Below are 18,192 nucleotides of genomic sequence, written 5' to 3' on the forward strand. Positions count from 1 at the left end.
GTGCCTGCCACCACGTCCAGCTATTTTTTTTTTTGTACTTTTAGTAAAGACGGGGTTTAACCATCTTGGCCAGACTGGTCTTGAACTCCTGACCTCGTGATCCACCCGCCTTGGCCTCCCAAAGTGCTGGGATTACAAACATAAGCCATCGCGCCCGGCCTCCTCTTTTCTAATATATGCATTTAGTGCTATAAATGTTCCTCCCAGCATACTTTAGCAGTCACCCACAAATCTTGATGTGCTATGTCTTCATTTTCATTCAATTATTATGTATTTTAAAAATTTCCCTCGAAACTTCGTCTTTGACCAACATGAATTTTTTTAAGCAGCGTGTTATTAATTTCCAAATGTTTGCAGATTTCCCTGTTATCTTTTTCATTTATTTATTTTTTAAAATGTGACAGGGTCTCACTCTGTCACCCAGGCTGTAGTTAAGTGGTGGAATTACAGCTAACTGCAGCCTTGACCTCCCAGGCTCAAGTGATCCTCCCACCTCAGCTTCCCAAGTAGCTGGGACTACAGGTGTACATCACCATGCTTGGCTAATTTTTGTATTTTTTGTAGAGATGGGGTCTTGCCCTGTTGCCCAGGCTGGTCTTGAACTCCTGAGCTCAAGTGATCCACCCACCTTGGCCTCCCAAAGTGCTGGGATTATAGACATGAACCACCATGCCCACCCTCCTGTTATCTTTGCGCTATTGTTTTCAACATTGATTCAATTATGCTTGGGGAAGGTACTCTATATTATTTTAATTATTTAAAAGTGTTGAGGTTTGTTTTGTAGCTCAGGATGTGGTCTATGTCGGTGTACATTCTATGGGAACTATAAAAGAATGTGTATTCTGCTGTTATTGGGTGAAGGGTTCTATAAATGTTAAAGTCTATTGGTTAAAATTGTTGTTGAGTTCTTGTATATTCTTGCTAATTTTTTGTCTAGTTCTATAAATTGTTGAGAGGGTTATTGAAGCTTCCAACTATAATTGTGAATTTGTCTATTTCTCTTTTCAGTTCTGTCTGTTTCTTCACACATTTTATGACTCTGCTCTTCGGTGCACATACATTTAGGATTGCTAGATCTTCTTGAGAGACTGGTGCTTTTATTATTATATAATATCCTCTGTGTCTCTGTCATTTTCTTTGCTCTGAAGTCCACTTTATCTGATATTAATGTAGCCACTCCCTTCCTTTAATTAATGATTGCATGATTTATCTTTTTTCATCGTTTTACATTCAATGTTCCTGTGTCATCATATTTGAAATGAGTTTCTTACAGACTGTGTAGAGTTGTATCAAGTTTTAAAATCCACTCTACCAATTTATGTTCTTTTTTTGCTTTTTCCTGTCTCACTGTGGGTTTCTTGGACATTCTATTAAGAATTCCATTTTGATTTATTTACAATGCTTTCGAGTGTATCTCTGTATGGTTTTTTAGTGGCTGCTGTAGGTATTTTATTTTATATATATATATAAAAAATGTATCACAGTCTACTGGTATCCTTGTTTTACCAGTTCATGTGATGTATACAAGCTCACTTCTCTTATGTTCCTTTATCTCCCTTTGTTGATAATTGTTTTAAATATTTCCTCTACATACATTTAGAGCCATATCAAGTAGTATTGTAAGTTTTGCTTCAACTGTCAAACACAATTTAGAAATCTGAAGAGAAAGAAAGTCCATTGTATTTACCCATATTTTTACTTACTGGGCTCTTCCTTCCTTATGTTCCAGACTTTCTTCTATTATTGTTTCCTTTCTGTTTAGAGAACTTCCCCTAATCATTTTTTTACAGCAGATTTGTGCTGGGTGAGGTGTCAGAGCCCCTGCATCAGGAAGTGGTTGACTTATGGGCTGTTAAGAAGAATTTACCAACAGCAGTATTGATTTGAAAAAGGCAAGTTTGATTACAAAGAAAGAACGCTGCAGAGGAGTGCAGTGGGGCACCTCAGCAACAGAGGACTGAGCACACCAAGGTGGATTTTCCTTATGAGCATTTATGGACCTTAAGGTGGGAGCTTAAGGGTCATTTGGACCATATTAGCCATGTAGGTCATGATAAATGATTACATGTGTTGACATTTTGGTGCCCTAATGTCAGCAAGGGTTGTACAATGAGTTTTGGCATGGCATTCTGGAGATGTATAGAATTCCTATTTACTTACAGTTTTTTTTTTTGAAAGAGACCTGGAACCAGATGACAACTTTAGGTACTAGGGAAGTTTAATTATCTCTAAATTTCCTAGATTATGAGTTTGCCTCTGAATAGACTGTTTGATGCTCACTGGGTGGTTTTCACTTCTTTCATTATACTTCTAAATTCCTCAAATAAAGAGGTTTTTTTTGTCTCTGGGGCCCGCTCGAGGCTCACCAGGCGACTTTTGCTTTCCTCATTTTTCCCCTGACAAATATTTTGGTCAAATCTTTGACCCTCTATATTCCCCCATGCTCGTGTCTACCTGCTGCCTACTGGAGTCTCAAGAAAGGGAAAATGCCACAGTGAAAAGGGGCATTGAGTCCATCTGGCTAACCCCTACTGAAAGGGAGCATTGAAGGTATAGGTTGTATTTTTCCCTTCCTTGCTCTCTGTCGTGAAGGGAATGAAGGAAATGAAGGGTCATGAAAAACTCATTCATGAAGAGGTGGGGAAGATCAGATACCATCAGGAGGCCGAGGTTGGGATTACATAGTCATCTGTAGGTGAAACTGTTGTCATCTGAAAGATATAAAGTTAATGAGATATAAGTTAAACTCAAAAAGTGTAACTTAAAAAGTCAGGGACAAAATTTTAAAAGAAGAATGACAAGGAATAAAGGTCCCAGGAATGGGAGAAGCCAAGTGATTTTTGGAAGCCAATCAGTAGAGGTTTTGGCCCAGTCTTGGTTACTTTGGGAAAGTGTGTGTAGCCATTTGGCTTGTTTGAAAATTTCTTGGACCTTAGTTTCCACTTTTCCAGATGCATTAATGTAGGTGTAGCAGGTTTTCTTGATGACAGCACTGACTCCTCCTTGTTCAGCTAGGGGGTAATCTAGAGCTTGTCTATTATTAAACCCATTCCTGCCAGTGAGTGTAAAGACTTTTCTAGTGCTGATAGACTTGTGTCAGTTTCTGCTAAGGCTATTTCAAGGGAGGTGGTAAGTTCCCATATTGAGATTTCATGGTAAGTAAAAGGGTGAGAGTTGCAATAGCTCCCACAATTCTGGCCACACTAAGTCCTAGGGCCCTTTTTCTTCTAGAATGGAATTCTGAATTGGAAGTTATGTTCAAGACACTGATTTGGGTATGAGCTATTGTTGCCAGACTACAATCACCATAATGAAGAGAATTATTAAGATGGGATAGGGCTGAAGTTTGAAAAGGGCTTAAATAATTATTAGCAGTGCTGCAAAGTTGTGAGAGCCCACGTGGGGCAGGTAACATATTTTTGAGGCTTCTTGGGCTAAGAGGGCCACTGTTGCTAATGCTCTTAGGCTGGGGTGAGGGGGAATGACCTTTCTGGGATACTAGGTCTAAAGTTTTCAAAAAATATGCTATAGGGCACTTAAAGGGCCCTAGATCTTGGGCTAAGACTCCCAAAGCTATTCCCCTTCATTCGTGTACATACAAAAATAAAGGCCTAGTCAGATCTGCTAGGGCTAAGGCTGGGGCTAAGATTAAAACCCGTTTTTAAGTGTTTAGAGCATGCTTCATAACATTAGTCTAGGACAGAGGTTGCTCCTCAGTTCCCTTGAGGGATTCACATAAAGGTTTTGCTATTAATCCAAAGGAAGGAATCCATATTCTGTAAAACCCAGCCATACCCAAAAAGGATCGAAGCTGTTGTTTAGTTCCTGGAGTTGTTACGTTTAAGATAAGATTTTTATAAATGCTTGAGATGCTCTTTGTACTGAAGGTTAAAATAAGACCCGAAATTGAACCCTTTGTGTGGATATTCGTACCTTAGAAGGAGATACTCTGTAGCCACAGTCAGCAAGTTTATTTAGTACTAATATTGTATTTTGGTGTAAAACAGCCTTGTTAGGACTACAGATTAGCAGGTCATCCACATACTGGAGTAGATTGCTATCTGGGAGAAACTGCAGGGTAGACAGGGTTTTAGCTAGGGCCTATCCAAAATGGTGGGGCTATCTCTGAATCCCTGGGACAGAATTGTCTAAGTTAACTTTGAGCTAGTTGAGTATCTGAGTCTTGCTATTCAAAAGCAAACAAAAATTGGCTGTCTGGGTATACAGGAATACAGAAAAAGGCATCCTTAAGATCAAGTACAGTAAACCAAGCTGTGATGGAGAGAATTTGTCCAAAAAGAGTGTAAGGGTTTGGGGCAATAGGATGAATAGGAATAACAGCTTCATTAACAATTCTAAGGTCCTGTACTAGTCAGTAGGAGCCATTTTTTTAAAGTACAATTTCCATTTTAGTTTTCTCCGGAGAATAGTCTGTCTTCAGTCTTTAAGGACTCAGCTCCTTACATGGGATTTGGTGGGGGTGATGGGGCACCACCTACAGGTCTAAACCAGGGTGAGGGTGTTGGGTCCTTGCAGCCTTCACGAGATTGATTTTGGACTACTTTGCTGTGAATTGCGCAACTCACACAGTAACGTTGCTTCACATACTGCTTGGAAGGCACATAGGCATTGAAGACGCTCGCTTCAGAAATGTCCCCGACTGCTGCGGGCTCCACTATGTTTCAAATGACAGATTTCTCAATAGCCTTGTCCTTGAGCACGCATCAGGCACAGTTCATGCAGCGAATAGGCTGCATGTGGCTGTGGCACTTTTTGGCGAGACTGTTGTTCCTTTTCTTTATCATCTTGGAGGCACGGACTGGAGAGAGGACATCTGGTTTCTTTACAGGTAAAATGGGAGTGTTGCAAGGTGAGTTGCATGGGTGCAATAATCCAGGAGTTGAAAATTTTGTTACTAGGGGCTGTAACCCTTTTTGTGCTTCTAGTTTCAAGGGGTATTGAGGGGTTCTGGGGGAACTTATTGGGATTTTTAAGCTGAATGATGATGAAGGCAGCTGATATTGAATGACCAGAAATAAAAATATTCCAAACCTCAAATGGCACTTGCTTTAGAATGTGAGGTTCTACAGACTGCAGTGGTTCTTTTGGCGAAGTGTGAGTTAATACAGCTGCTAGAAGATGAGGTCTTAGCTGTAAATTGCTTGTAACTTTGTAAGTCGCAATCTAGTAATGAAATGGGATGGCTTGGCAGGACTAAAAAGAAGTGGGTGGGTAAAGGAATAGCCTTCCATTTTACACTGGTTTGTGTACTTTGGTGTGTTTTTTAGTGGCTGGTAATGGTTTTTCCTTTCCACATTCAGTGCTTTCTTCAGGAGCTCTTGCAAGGCAGGTCTGGTGGTAATGAACTCCCTCAGCATTTGCTTGTCTGAAAAGATCTTATTTCTGCTTTGCTTAGGAAGCTTAGTTTGGTTGGATATGAAATTCTGGGTTAGAATTTCTTTTCTTTGAGAATGTTGAGTTTTGGCCTCAATCTCTTCTGGCTGGTAGGGTTTCTGTTGAGAGGTCCACTGTTAGTCTGACAGTTTTCCCTTGGTGGGTGACCTGGCCTTTCTCTCTGGCTGCCCTTAACATTTTTTCTTTCATTTCAACCTTGGAGAATCTGAAAATTATGTGTCTTGGGGGTGATCTCCTCATGGAGTATATTTCTGGAGTTCTCCGCATTTCCTGAATTTGAATGTTGGTCTCTCTTGCTAGGTTGGGGAAGTTCCCCTGGATGATATCCTGAATCATGTTTTCCAAATTTGTTCCATTCTCCCTGTCTCTTTCAGGTACCCCAATCAGAGATTTGGTCTCTTTACAAAATCCCATATTCCTTGGAGGTTTTATTCATTCCTTTTCATTCTTTTTTTCTTAATTTTTCTCTGCCTGTGTTATTTCAGAAAGATAATCTTCAAGCTCTGAGAATCTTTCCTCTGAGAATCTTTCCTCTGCTTGGTCTATTCTGCTATTAATACTTGTGACTGCATTGTGGAGTTCTTGTAGTGTGTTTTTCAGCTCTATTAGGTCAGTTATGTTCCTTTCTAAACTGGCTATTTTGGCTATCAGCTCCTTCATTGTTTTATCATGATTCTTATCATTATTTACCCAAATAATGGGTTACAACATGCTCTTTTAGCTCTTGGTTCTTAGTATTACATACTCCTTTAGCTCAATGAAGTTCCTTTTTATCCATGCTGAAGCCTACTTTTGTCATTTCAACCATCTCAGCCTCAGCCCAGTTCTGAGCCCTTGATGGAGAGTTGCTGTGGTCATATGGAGGGGCACTCTGGCTTTTTGAGTTTTCAGTCTTTTGGCTTTGATTCTTTCTCATCTTTGTGGGCGTATCTACCTTTGATCTTTGAGGTTGGTGACCTTTGGACAGGGTTTTTATGAGGTCTTTTTTTTATGTTGTTGTTGTTTTCTGCTTGTTTGTTTTTCTTTTAACAGTCAGGCCACTCTACTGTAGGACAGTCAGGCCACTCTACTGTAGGACTACTGTGGTTTGCTGGGAGATCTGCTCCAGACCCTCGTCACCTTGGTTTTTCCCGTACCTATAGGTATCACCAGTGAAAACTGCAAAGCTGCAAAGCAGCAAAGATGGCAGTCTGCCCCTCCTCTGGAAGCTCCATCTCAAGGGGTTACTGACCTGTTGCTGGCCTAAATGCACCTGTAGAAGGAGACTAGAGACCCCAGTTGGGAGGTCTCACCCAGTCAGGAGGAAGCAGTCTGGGCTGGGCATAGTGGCTCACCTATAAACCCAGCACTCTGGGAGGCCAAGATGGGCAGATCACCTGAGGTCAGGAGTTTGAGAACAGCCTGGCCAACGTGGTGAAACCCTGCCTCTACTAAAAAGACAAAAATTAGCCAGGCGTGGTGGCCTATGCCTGTAATCCCAGCTACTCAGGAGGCTGAGGCAAGAGAATCACTTGAATCTGAGAGGCAGAGGTTGCAGTGAGCTGAGATCGTGCCACTCACTGCACCCCAGCCTGGATGGCAGAGTGAGACTCTGTCTCAAAAAAAAAAAAAAAAAAAGTATCAGTTGCTTTTTGCTGGTTGCTTTTTGATAGAGCAGCTATGCTCTGTGGGGGATCCCTTCAGCCCCCGATCGATTTGGGCTCTCCAAGGCCCACAGGCTGGACTGGTTGAGACACTGGAACAGCCAAGGTTGCAGCCTGCCCTGCCCCCTGGGCACTCCATCCCAGGGAGAAATTAGAACTCTGTCAGCCACACAACACAGGCAGGGGTGGCCAGAGGCCCCCGTTGGGAGGTCCTGCCCAGTACGGAGAGATGAATTGGAGTCCTGGTTAAAGAAGCCGTCTGGCCACACCTTGCCAAAATAGCCTTGTCATGCTGGAGAACCGCCTCTGCCCCTGTGGGTTTGGACTCTTCAAAGCCCATGGGCTGCAATGGCTGACTTGTCTAAACAACCAAGGTGGCAGCCCACCCGTCCCCCTGGGCACTCTGTCTCATGGAGAAATCAGAGCTCTGTCTGTAGAATACGCGTGGGTGGGGGTGGCTGGAGGCCTTGGCTGGGAGGTCCCCCCCAGTGATGAGGAATGGATCAGGGTCCCACTTACAGAAGCAGTCTGGCTATGTTCTGACAAAGCCGCTGTGCTGCACTAGGGGGACCCTTCCTCGTCTAGACTATTTGGACCCTCCAAAGTGCACAGGCTGGAACGGCTGAATCAACCAAACAGCAAAGATGGTGATGCACCCCTCCCCCAGGGAGCTCCAGCCTGTCTCACGTATGCTGGACCTTATTGCCAGTGGCTGGCTAAAATACCTTGTGAGGTGCCATGGAAGTGGGTCCTGCAGACCCGTGTGGCTTGACTCCCTGAATTCAACCCCCTTCCTAGGGGCATGTATGGACCCCCTAATGATATAGGAGTTAAAAAGAAATTACTTAGTCAGATAGTGAGGGCACGGAAGTCCTCGGTAACATTTTCCATTTAATGAAAGGCAGCCCCAAATCATTTATCTTTTGAACAAAAAGCAGCCTCTAAAATCAAGCTGCAGACATAGATGCCGGCGGCGATTGTGCTAATCATGTTCAAAACGGTGGCTCCATCTTCGCTTCTCTTTGCCAACCACATACACAGTAAGGAGCAGAAAAGGTGGCACTGGCCAAGGGGAAAGCCCATTTGCATAAGATTGGGATGGAGTGGACAGTCTTCCCCATGCGCTATGGAAACATCACACCTGATGAAACCAATCCGTGGGCCCCACGTAAATCAGACACTGCCTCCTCAAGCCTGCTTATAAAATCCCGCACACTCCATCACCAACTTGTCTTTCCTTTTGGAAGCTCCTTTCTCTCACTCTCTCTAGAGAGACAGCTGTTCTCCTTTCTCTTTCTTTTGCCTATTAAACCTCTGCTCCTAAACTCCTTGTGTGTGTCCAAGTCCTAAATTTTCTTGCCACAAGATGATGAACTCTGGGTTTTACCCTAGACAGTTAAGTCACTTCACTGCCTTGCCTGAATTGCAGATACCTTTGTTGGGGATCCGGGGGCTGGAGTATGTAAAATTCCTGGGTCTCTGTGTGTGCCTGAGCAGCTGCTCTGCCAAGACTACACAGGTCTGTATGTTGGACCTCAGGCCCTGGTGGTGTGGACTCATGAGGGAAGAATCACGGTTTCTCAGGGTTGCACAGTCGCTCACCACTTCCCTTGGCTGGGGGCGGGGTCCCTTGGCTCTGCGTTGCTCTTGAGTGGGTCATCGCCCCACCCTGCTTTTCTTCATTCTCTGTGGGTAGAATTGTTTCCCTGATCAGTTCCAATGTACGACCTGGATATTTCAGTTGAAGGTGCTATATTCACTTGCTCCTTTCGTTCCTCTCCCTGAGTGCCCCAGACGGCAACTGCTTCAAATCGGCCGTCTTGGCGAAGGTTCCACATGAACTCAAATCGTCCACAAATCTCCATTTGCCACCACACAGGAGGCAAAATATTTTGGGGATTTTCTGAGGACTCTACTACTGGCATATGTGACTCCTGTGCGAGTATGTGAGGGGGATAATGTATCTGGATATGGAGGGACTGACTGGGGGATGGAGCAGATGGAGAGGGTGTAGATGAAGTAGGAGCAGGCTGAGAAGAAAGTGACAGGCAAAAGGAAGGATCATCTAAGACATCAGAATTGGGGAGAGAGAAAGTTCCTTGGAAGCAAACGTGACAATTTTTAATGGAATTCTGGGTTTGGGAATAAAGCCAAAAAGACCTAAGGGACCTCTGAATCCTTTCTGGGGTTCTGGCAAAATGAGTCTAGTTGTAAAATAATATTCCAATCCAGGGTCCCATTAAGAGGACAATTTAAATTATTGGGGAGTTTATATTGAAACCTTACAAAAGAAAATCATACACTTCTTTTTGAGAGTTTGTGGGTCAAAATGGTACCGCTTTTTAAGAATGCAAGCCAAGGGCGAATCAGATGCAATGGAAGAATGAATTGAATACATGTTGGGTTTTGATAAGGGACTACAAGATCTCTGAGGCATCCCTGAGGGATTTGGATCTTCCTTTTCCCTTTGGTTCACTCTATTTGGGGGTGTCTTACCACAAATAGGGGGCCTGCCATCCAGGCATGCCCTTGTTTGAGTTGTCAGCTTGAACCTAATGTGAAGCAGAACTCGCTCGTAACTTGGGATGTGGTGCCTGTGATGAAATTGAATCCAAAATGGGGTCCACAACCAGTAGACCATGTCTGTGCAGAGTTGAGATTGCTGCTGCTTGTTTCAAGGCATGGTTTAGAATGCTAAAGTGAAAGTGGACTTGCCATCCTAGCAGGCAGTAGTGAATTCACTCTTTTATCTTGGACTTCAGGTAACATCCAGGAGTGCCCTCAGCCAGAAACCCTCAGTTGCAAAGAGTACTCAAGCTGTTTCACTGGCAATTTGAAACTAGAAAAGAACCCTGGGCCAGGTGCGGTGGCTCATGCCTGGAATCCCAGCACTTTGGGAGGCCGAGGCGGGCAGATCACCTGAGGTCAGGAGTTTGAGACCAGTCTGGCTAACATGGCAAAATCCTGTCTCTACTAAAAATACAAAAAATTAGCCAGGCGTGGTGGTGCACACCTGTAATCCCAGCTACTGGGAAGGCCGAGGCAGGAGAATCACTTGAACCTGGGAGGCAGAGGCTGCAGGGAACTGAGATCGCACCATTGCACTCCAGCTTGGGCAACAAGAGTGAAATTCCCTCTCAAAGAAAAAAAAAGAAAAGAAAAGAGGCCAGTTTCTTCTCCTAAGGGCAGCGACAGACAGATATCCCTTCTCTAGGGCTTCAGAATCCCACTGAAGAGTGACCTCGGCCAAGGATCTTCAGTTCCTAAGAGTAAAGAAGCAGACTATTAGGCCAGGTACAGTGGCTCATGCCCGTAATCCCAACACTTGGGAAGCCAAGGTGGATGGTTCACATGAGGCTAGGAGTTCAAGACCAGCCTGGTCAACATGGCAAAACCCCGTCGCCACAAAAAACAAGATAACAAAAATGAACCAGTCCATCGAAGGAAGAAGGGAGAAAAAAAGAAGGGAGAAATCCCAGTAAAGTCCCCAATGGGTCACCAAGATGCTGGGCGAGGTGTCAGAGCCCTGACATCAGAAAGTAATCAACTCATGGGTTGGTAAGAAGAATTTACTAACAACAGTATAGGTTTGAAAAGGAAATTTTTATTAGAAAGAATGCTGCAGAAGAGTGCAGCAGGGTGCCTCTGCCAGAGAGGACTGAGCACACTCCAGTGGATTTTCTTGAGGAGTATATATGGACCTTAAGACAGGAGCTCAAGGATAATTTGGGTCATATTAGCCATGTGGGTCATGGTAAATGATTACATTTGTCAACATTTTGGTGCCTTGATGTCATCAAGGGTTGCACAGTGAGTTTCGGCATGGCATTTGGCGATGTATAGAAATTCCAGTTACTTATGAGTTCTTTTTTTTTTTTTGAAAGAGGCCTGAAAACAGAGGCCAACTTTAGATACTAGGGTAGTTTACTTCTAAATTCTCCAGAAAAGGAGTTTTGCCTACTGATGGCCTGTTTGATGCTCACCAGGTGATCTTTGATTTCCTCATATAGGATTCTGGGTTGACAGTTTTTTACTTTCATCATCTGAAAAATATTCTTACCAACCCCTGTGATTTCTGATGAGAAAACTGCTGTCATTCTACTTGTTTTTTCTCCTGCACATAAGGAGTTATTCTCTGGCTGCTTTCAAGATTTTTTTTTCTTTGTCTTTAGTTTTTAGAAGTTTAATAATTATGTGTGTTGTGACATGGATTTCTTTAGGTTTATTCTGTTTGGTTTGCTCATCTTCTTGAATCTGTAGATTTATGTCTCTTCCCCAATTTGGGAGCTTTTCAGCCATTATGTCAAGTACTTTTGCAGTCCCGTCCTCTTCCTCTTATTCTTCTAGGACTTTGATGACACAAACGTTAGATCTTTTGCTATAGTTCCACAGGTCCCTGAGGTTCTGTTTTTGCATTGTTCTAGTTTGTTTTGTTTTTGGTCTAGTGTTTCTTTTTTTTTCAGATTGGTTAATTTCTATCTCCCAGTTCACGGATTCTTTCCTCTGCCTCCTCCATTTTGCTGTTGAGCCCATCCATTGACTTTTCATTTCAGTGATTGTATTCTGCAGTTCTAAAATCTCCATTTTGTTCTTTATATCTTCCGTGTCTTTGCTGAGGCCTCCTATTGTTTTCATTTGTTTTAATTGTGTTCCTAAGTTCTTATTGAAGCAATTTTGAAAAAATCATGGCTGCTTTAAAATCTTTGTCAGATAATTATAATATCTCTGTCATTTCAGTGTTGGCATGTATTGTGTTTTTCTAGGAATTTTTTCCATATCATCTACATTTTCAAATTTATTGCATATCTTTGTTTCTAGGAACTATAGTGACATCTTCTTTTTCATTTTTGATATTGGACTGAATTTGTTCTCTCTCTCTCTCTCTCATCCCTTTCTCTCTTTTTTCTTTATCAATCCTGTCAGGGGTTATTACTTTTAGTAGTTATTTTTAGCAAACCAATTTTTCATTTTGTTGATCCTCTTCATTGTTACCTTCTACTTTCTCTAGGCTTAGTTTACTATTGTTTTTATAATTTCTTGAGATAGATATTTAAATCATTTACTTTCCTTCTTTTCAAATACATTACATGTTTAAGGGTATCCCACAAGCTTGTCAAGTTTATAGGAGACCAATGCTACATTAGTATAGCTTTTTTTTTTTTTTCAGACAGAGTCTCGCTCTGTTGCCCAGGCTGAAGTGCAGTGGTATGATCTCGACTCACTGCAACCTCTGTCTCCCGGGTTCAAGCAATTCTTCCGCCTCAGCCTCCTGAGTAGCTGGGACTACAGGCATACGCCACCACACCCAGCTGATTTTTTGTATTTTTTTTTAGCAGATATGGAGTTTCACTGTGTTAGCCAGGATGGTCTCGATCTCCTGACCTCATGATCCACCTGCCTTGGTCTCCCAAAGTGCTGGGATTACAGGCGTGAGCCACCATGCCTGGCCAGTGTAGCTTTAATTTGCATTTCTTTACTGAGTGAGGTTGAATTTTCATGTGTTTAAATGCTATTTGTATACATTTTTGTGACCTCTGTTCATTTTTCTGTTGGTTTGTTAGTTCGTATATGGATAGATGGATTTATGTATTAGAGAGATTATCACTTTGTAGTATGAGTAATTAAAATACTTTTTTTTCTAGTTTGTTGTTTTCCTTTTGACTTTGCCTATGCAGTGAACTCTCTTGCTAAACTGCTACTCTGCTGAGGACTTACTCACCTGCCTTTGGAGGTCAGAGAGGGTAGCTCATTTAAACCCACTCTGCTTTGGTGGGCTCTCATTAAACCTCATGAAAGATTCCACAGAACAGAGGCCAGAAGCCTGAGCTCCAGACATACTCAGGCCTGCCATTCTCTATGTGATCTTAAACCAAATTTTGATAACTCCTGACATCAGTTTCCTCATTTACAGAAATAATAATTATTCTAACTTTATGTAGCTGTTTGATGATTAAATAAGATAATGCATATAAGGTCATCTAGCACACAGTGTGATCCACAGTAAAGGTTTGATGCATGGTATTTGCTTTTTAATTATTAGTGTTTACCAAGATCAAGCTAATGTCTTGTGAATGGCTGCTATTTTATCCTGATGCCACTCCCCATCAGTGTACAAGAGAAAATTCTGTGACCACATGCCGTTGGCTCACCTGCTATGTCTGGTTTGCTTTGTGCATGGAGTTCTGGATTGCAGCCAGTACCATTGAGTGCTTTGATGAAGGTTGGCTGCTCTGAGAGTTTGAGTTTTTGCCAGGCTCTTTGGGTACATCTACCATAGCATCCTTTGTGCCTTTATTGTCCTGAGCTCTGCATGATTAGCCTTCTGATGGTCTTTCAGAAAAGAGAAAAGGAAAGAATGGAGGCGTGGTTAAAGACCCCACATGGCTTACTCACCTGTTTCCCCTGGGATGATCAAAGTTACCTAGTTACCTGTCATCTGACCAGGACTCACAGCTCTGGAGCTGACAGGTATAGACTGGTCTAAGCCAGCATTCAGGAAGGCCACTCAACTGGAACAGCAGGCATCAGAGTAGAAAGAATAAGCCTGAGCTCTCCAGAACATCCAAGGTCATAGAACAAAATGGCCTTAGGGGAACAAAACTGGGTCCCTGTACCTAGTTCTCCTCCTGTACTCTCTCTTAGAACCCAATAATGCTTACAATTTTATATATCTCTTCTGCAAGTCTGTAAGTTTCAAGAGGTCAGAGACCACGTTTGTCTTGTTCACTACCAAGAATAGGGCCTTGATCTATGTGGTGGTTACCTGGGTATGTTTGCTTTGTGTTAATTCATCAGGCTCTTGGCACAGTGCCTGATGCCCGGTATTCACTGAATGGATGAGTACGTGAGTCATAGAGTCTCAGGTATTCATTCAGATCATTCATCTACTACATGCTTGAATCCTTGCCTCATTCCTACCAAGAGTTTGCTAGCATTTATCATTTAAACACCTCTAATGACAACAAGCTCTCTACTGCTCAAGGCTGTCTGTTCATTTTCTGTTTAGGTCTCTTGCCTAGAAAGTTCTTCTTAATATTGAACTGAAATATGCCTCCTTGAGGCTTCTGGTTAGTATTCTTGTTCTATCCTTTATGGTCACACAAATCAAGTCTGGGTCTTCTTCACCATGACAACTCTTCAGACATTTGTGGTTAGTTCTCATACCCCCTTCTTCTCTAGATAACCACAAAATCATTGAATATACACACATTTGTTGAATGTCTGTAACATGGAATAGATTAGAGAACATACAGGTGAAAAGATATAATATCATCGTCTAGTGGTTACTGCTCTTGAGGGAGCCAGAGAAATTAAGACTTAATGTGCTAAGTGTTAGGGAAATGGAGACACAGGAAAAGAGAATTCGAGCCTACCTAGGGGTCTTAGGGAAGGTTACAAAGTAGACCAAGAAGAGAAGGATGTTCCAAGAAAAGGGAATAGCACATGCAAAAGTCTGGAGCTATAAAAGCCCAGGGCATGTTATGGGAACTCCAAGTTGTTCTAGATGGCTAGGGAGACCAGAAGACCCAGATTGTTAGAACAGATCAATTTATGCTTGCTGTCCCAGAAAACTTAATAGTATGTCCTTAGTTTCAAAATCATCCCAGATAGTCACTGTAAGTATGGTTGGGACATAAAGTCTGAGAGTGAGGTGGAAATGGGAGACACGAAGATGGAGAGAAGCAGTGGCTGATCATAGGGGTCGTTGTGGCCAAGTTCAAGAAAGGCATTCAGTTAACCGGGCTTCTTATGGTGTCTTTCCCTTCAAGATTATCTTCTCCAGATATGATCTAATTCACAGATAGATCAATACAGTCATTGACAGATGATTATTGCCGTGGATTGCCATTTACGGGGCAATTACCAGGTAAGTGCTTTCTATGTAGGCTGGGGTGAGGCCCAGGTAACCTCTGCTGACTTAGTTATGCTTGTCTTGTAAATGATTCTCTGCCAATAGGCCTTGGGTTTTGACTTGTTTTTACTCTTGTGAGGTCATGTCCTGAGACAACATTGGGCAATTCCCAAAGGGCCTTCTGTTCCCAACTAGAAACTTTGTAAGCCTTCCCTGGAGGGGGACAGCGGAGGTCAGGAGATGGCTTCTAGCCATAAACAGTTTGTTTTAAAGGACTTGTATGATGTGTGTATTGAAGGGATTCACATAAATATTCAAATGAAATGAGTTGAATTTGTTCTAAGATGATGCAATAGCTAGGAATATTGAGTTAGGTGTTTGGATGGGCAGCCAGGGCACATGGTTTAAACATTTGACACACTTGAATTAAATGGATAGTGGATAGTAAGAGTGGGCATTTGAAATATGTCTGAGTGAGTGGCTTCCTCTGCAGCACTCCTGCAACAGCTCTCCCTAAGTGGCAGGTATGGGTTTATATCCTAAAACTGAGTGTAGCAGTGCCCTCAAGCAGACCCACAAGGACTAGCTTGAGGCTGCTTTGTCTCCCAGAAAGCCAGTTGGCAGCAGCTATCGGAGGGCTCTGCAGGCTTCCAAGTCCCCACCACTGCCCCAACACTTGGGTGCTCAGGGGGAACATGAGGCCACTGAGAATGGTCATGTCACCCTGCCCTTCCCATTCCTCCATTGCCAACCTACTGAGATTTGGGGCTAGCATGAGAATCTATTCGTGTTAGCTTGCTAATCAGGCTGTTCTAAACAAAGTGCCACAAACTGGGTGGCCTGCATAACAGAAATGGATTGTCTCCCATCTCTGGAAGATAGAAGTGTGAGATCAAGGTGTTGGCAGGGCTGGTTCCTTCTGAGAGCTATGAGGAAAAACACGTTTCATGGCCCTCCCTTAGCTACTGGTGGTTTGTTGGCAACCTTTGATGGTCTTTGGCTTATAAAGTTATCACTCTGATTGCTACCTTCATTTTCACATGGTGTTCCCCCTCTATGCATGTCTGTCCAAATTGCCCTGTTTTATAAGGACACCAGTCATATTAGGCTAGGGGTGCACCCTATTGCTACCTTCATTTTCACATGGTGTTCCCCCTCTATGCATGTCTGTCCAAATTGCCCCGTTTTATAAGGACACCAGTCATATTAGGCTAGGGGTGCACCCTATTCCAGTAGTACTCAATCTTAACTCATTACATCTGCCATGACCCTATTTTCAAGTAAGGCCATATTCTGAGGTACTGGTATTGAGGACTTCACCACATGGATCGCTGGGGGACACAGTTCAACCCATAGCATTTGGGATAAATTGAAATAGCATCAGCATGAACACAGTCACTCTACTGGTTACTTCTGCCAACCAACCTTCAAGTCAGAAAGAATCCTGTGGTTAAGGGAAAGGTTCTCCAATCCAGCTGCAACAAGTTAAAGGTATAGCCCACTAGATATGGGTTAGTTTGCCCTGAGCTCTGAATATGACTTCTTCCCTGGGAATCTTGGCTTGAGGGCACATGTGGGAGCCTGCTTGCCAGGCACAGGGTAGCCTATGGCTTTGGGAGTTTTGTTTTAATCTGCCCTGTCACTTTCCAAAGGTCCGTCTTCTAAGCTTATGCCATTGTTCTATCCTAGAACCAACTATTTTCATTCTTTGCTGCGTACCTTGTCTGCCCACATGAATTCTCTCCTAGCCATTCCCCATACCACACAGAGGGATTGTTCTAAAACACAAATGTGATATTGTCAGTCCCTTGACTGACAAGACTTCAATGGCTGTTGTTCTTTGGATGGAGATCAAAACACTTTCCGACAGGACCCGGAGGTCTCAGACAGGAGGCTTGCCATCTGCATTAGCACTTATTTAAAAAACAATTGAATTGGTGACATTCTGTTTCTTAATCTGGGTGGTGCTGAACAATGGTGTTCACTCTGTCAATATTCGTCTAGCTCTACACTTTGATTTGTGGATGTGTCTGTACATACAGTATATCCCAATTTTTAAAAATCTTCAAAACAACTGAAAGAGTTGCCCAAAGTTCTGGGAGTTCCTTGGTGGTATTATACTTTACGATCTTTTAGATCTCTTGACCGTCACCATTCAACTAGAGATTTTTTTCCCCCTTTCTATCCTGGGAGGAAAAAGATGGAATTAACAAACAGAGGTGATTCAGTGAGTTACACTGTGTCACAAGGTGACAAGATAAATTATGCACATTGCGACAAGAAAACCGCATGGTCCTATAAAATTATGTGCTCTTTTTGTCCAGAAATTATGCTGGCTTGCTATTTCCTGTTGTTAACTAAGAATAAAGAGGGACTTGCCTGTTGCCCCTGCCTGCAGTGCCTGGAGGAGAGACAGAAGTCATGACTGGCCTCCTTTCTGCCCCAGGGACTGCATTATTCCCCTCTGAAGCAACAGTCCTCCTGCTAGAGCTTGGGCAAGGAGAGGGGCTGCAGGCAACCCCTGTGTATGCCCCAAGAAAATGGGAGTTCTGAGCAACTTGGGCATATGGAAAAAGGAGCACTCTCCACAGATGGCTGAAAAGAATTGTTGGTAACATCTGAAGCTTGAATCTAGGGGTCAATGACAAGCCCTTTAAGTTGGCTCTGTCTCTTGGAGTGCTGAACTGTTCCCACTGTTTAACATAAAGAACCAAAGTAGCCCTTGCAAAGAGAGTGAGAATAATCTCTGACTCTGGCAGGCTCTTAGGGCATCATAATTTTAAAATTGAGAGAATTTTAAAAAATCTAGATTTCTGTCTTTCCTTGGAAAATTGAGATGTTGAACTACCCCACTATTCTATTTAAAATTGCCAGGGGTGGTGGCTCATGATGGTTATCCCAGCACTTCGGGAGGCTGAGGTGGGTGGATCACCCAAGGTCAGGAATTCAAGACCAGCCTGGCCAACATGGTAAAACCCCGTCTCTATTAAAAATACAAAACTTAGCTGGGTGTGGTGATGTGCATCTCTAATCCCAGTTACTTGGGAGCCTAAGGCAGGAGAATTGCTTGAACCTGGGAGGTGGAAGTTGCAGTGAGCCAAGATGGCGCCACTGCATTTCAGCCTGGGTGACTCCATCAAAAATAAATAAATAAACGAGACTCCATCAAAAATAAATAAATAAATACAATTGCAGTATCCATGACATCTTGTCCCAAGCCCCATACTTTGTGCTTCCCTAACATTGCTTTGCTTCCTCTCTTTCCATAGCCCCAAGCATCTC

At 42.9% G+C, this 18,192-nt stretch overlaps 1 pseudogene; it reads right to left on the bottom strand.

Annotated features, from left to right (window-relative positions):
- Window positions 1–4,460: 4,460 nt before the first annotated feature.
- On the bottom strand, window positions 4,461–4,805 carry LOC116269447 (annotated as a pseudogene).
- Window positions 4,806–18,192: the final 13,387 nt, after the last annotated feature.

The sequence above is a fragment of the Papio anubis genome, chromosome 11 (genome assembly GCF_008728515.1).
Source record: "Papio anubis isolate 15944 chromosome 11, Panubis1.0, whole genome shotgun sequence".
NCBI lineage: Eukaryota > Metazoa > Chordata > Mammalia > Primates > Cercopithecidae > Papio > Papio anubis.